Raw genomic sequence first — 3,083 nt, forward strand, 5'->3', positions numbered from 1 at the left:
TCGTACCAAAGAATGGTTATTCAGTGCTCTTCATGAAACGCTTGCCAAGCCTTGTTTATTCAACTGTGTGGCAATACGTCATCTATGTCCATTTTAAAATCTACGTATTACTCAGCTCAAAATATTGTTAACACTATTGGTAAATTATGATTTGATGCATGTCTATAATAAATTGTAAATCAAGAACACATTTCGTGAGTAGAATTAATTATTTTATTAATTGCGCTCTTTTTTTATTTCACTATAAACATTCATATATAATATTACTTTTTTAGAATATTTAGAATATATATTTTAAATTTAGATTTACAAAAGGTTTAGAAAGAAAGGCAGAAAAAGATAAAAAAAGAGAAGCATTAAAATAAAAATGATTAAGAAATTATACAAATATGTTCTATTATTTTATTTAAAATTCATAAAAAGTTTTATTTTCTAAAATTGTTTTATTAAAAAGATTGAATTTATCTATCTATTAAAGATTATCTAGGTCTATATATGCAAATATAGATATTATTTTCGATAGAGAGAAAAAGAGAGAAAAGTTTTTAATAAATTTTATTTTAATAAATCAATGAAGTTTAAAATAATAAAGTTCAGTTACTGCGAATATAACAATCTATTCTTTCCCTAGTTTTATTAAAATCACGCAAATTTTTTTCGAAACAAATACGAACTGTACATTTAATTTAATCTTAGATTCTATTTAAATAGAATTGTTCATCAACTATTAACACTTTTATTAATATTCGTGATTATTTATTGCCACTCTGAAATATTTAATAATTTACACACACACAATATAAACTCAATATACTTCCAAAATAATTCGATGAAAAAAATTTTATAGATTTTATATATTATAGCTTATTTTTTCATCGAAGCGTGTTATTATTTATTATCAATATGCCTTGTGTCATTCTGTCATTCATTTAAATAGAAAAATCTCTTTTTTTTATTCGACTATAGAAAAGACTCTTAGTATCGATGCAATTTGTAGATGGACGTAGCAATATCATAATTAGCTTTAGCATTAATTAATATAACGTTAAATCCAGTTCATTAATTTACTTGCAATTTAAATCTTTCAATGTTTAATTTTAGACTTTTCGCGATTACAATTCTCGAAATAAATTTCGATCCTACGTCACATCTTACGATTAATTTATTTAACAAGATCGGCATCGTACGACATATAGTAAATAAAGATCGATTTTTTTCTCAAAATTATTTCAAGTGTTAAGTTCGAAGAGAAAGGTACCGCCTCGAAAAACGAGAATCAGTGGTATTCGAGCGATCGATAGTTTCGCATCACGATTTATTGTCATTCTCGGTAAAGAAAAGGAGAAAGGAGAAGACCGATGTTGCTGCTAATTTGGATTTATGTTCACGTTTTTACATACGTTTCTCAAGGTGACTATCGATACCTCGTTGGTCGATATATTTTACAGATGACTTTTTTATCGCAGCGATATACATAAGAATCAAATGATTGTAATTGTCGTTAATACACCGAATTTTAGCGGAGTATTTACTGCGTAATATTTTGGAAAAAACGAGATATCTCTGACATATATATTATAAAGTTATATTCTCTAGCGAATCAAAAAATAGAATACTTTCTATTATTGTGCAAAATTTTTATTTAAAGTTTGATTAATTTTACTAAAAGTATAGTAAAATTTACTAAAAGTATGGTAAAATTAATCAAACATATTTTTAAAATTCTTTTCATACCATATTGTCCCACGATTACCATGATTTTCAGGGTATTTAAACTCTAAGAGAAAATTCTTAATTATTATCTAAATAAAAATCTAAAATATTAATAGATATTTTTTAATAATAAAAAACAGATAAAAAATTTGCAAAACATGTTAAAATACAAAAGAACAATAATACACATTTATATGATAGCCAAGATTCGGCCTCGATAAATTATCTAAAATCTAGAATAAAAAAATATTTTTATCTTTATACTTTCAGTTTATGAAAATTATATTCAGTTTATGGTTTTTCTCTTTCTCTAAATATTTTTTTTTCAAGGTATTAAAAAAAAATTTTTTTCGAAGAAATTCAATTTTCAAGTTCAAATATGTCAAGTTTTACAGAAAATAAATTTTTTTTTAATCTCTGGGTGAATCAAAATTGACAAGTGTAAAGATTTAAAAATGCATTTTTATATTTTTTCCGATTCTAGACTCCTATAAAATTCTAATTGGGCAAAGAGAAGTCATTCCATAGATCTCTTTCATCCGTAATATAATACTAGTCAAATTTCTACACATAGCCACATAATGTATTTTACGCGCGGATTGATTTACTCGATTTTACAGCTGATTCTTTGGTCCTTCGCACTTTCGCGCGCGAGTTGCGTTCTCCCATATATAGCGGCTGATTTATTCTCGCGGTCTCGATATATCGGAAATCTCCGCACATTAATTCTACCTGCGAGTCGTGATCCGCTCTCGCGATCGATGCCTGATTTATTGAATCGACGTCAGTAGATATACTATGAGAGTTCTAACTCAGGTCCTCTGAGGGGGGTGCGGAGCGCGGGGGGTTCTCCGGGGCGAGGGGTATGACGTCACGCGGGGCGGGGGTATCTCGGTGGTGCGGGGGCTGACGTCACGCGGGTGGAGGGGGATGCTTCGACAAAGGAGGAGGAGTTTTCTGAGTGCAATATTTGTAGGTGGTATCTTTACGACTTTTTTATGAGGATTCTTAGACATTTTCCCCAAAAAGGTATAGAACAAGCGCCGATGATTGACAATTTTGTACCCTCGTTAATTTTATTATGGAAGCGCCGATGTCCGGCTGCTCGAACTTGTCAACGGAGCGTTCTAGAGTCCATTAAAACTATGTTTTTCATTTTATGGACATTTTATCATTAGGAAAGGAATGAAGATTTTAGGGCCGACGCTGCGACGAACATGTCAAACGTTATTTATAGGGGTGCAAATGTAAAAGCGTTGACGTTCGGCAGCTTTGTATCCTCGCGGAAAATCTCCGATAAAAACGAGAGCGAAACATTTTTTCTTAATATTTTTTAAGGAAGAATGCAACGTATCGGCGCCAACGTTCGG

This window comes from Prenolepis imparis, unplaced genomic scaffold, assembly GCF_030444845.1.
Source record: "Prenolepis imparis isolate NDT839.2.m4 unplaced genomic scaffold, iyPreImpa1.0 SCAF_74, whole genome shotgun sequence".
Classification (NCBI taxonomy): domain Eukaryota; kingdom Metazoa; phylum Arthropoda; class Insecta; order Hymenoptera; family Formicidae; genus Prenolepis; species Prenolepis imparis.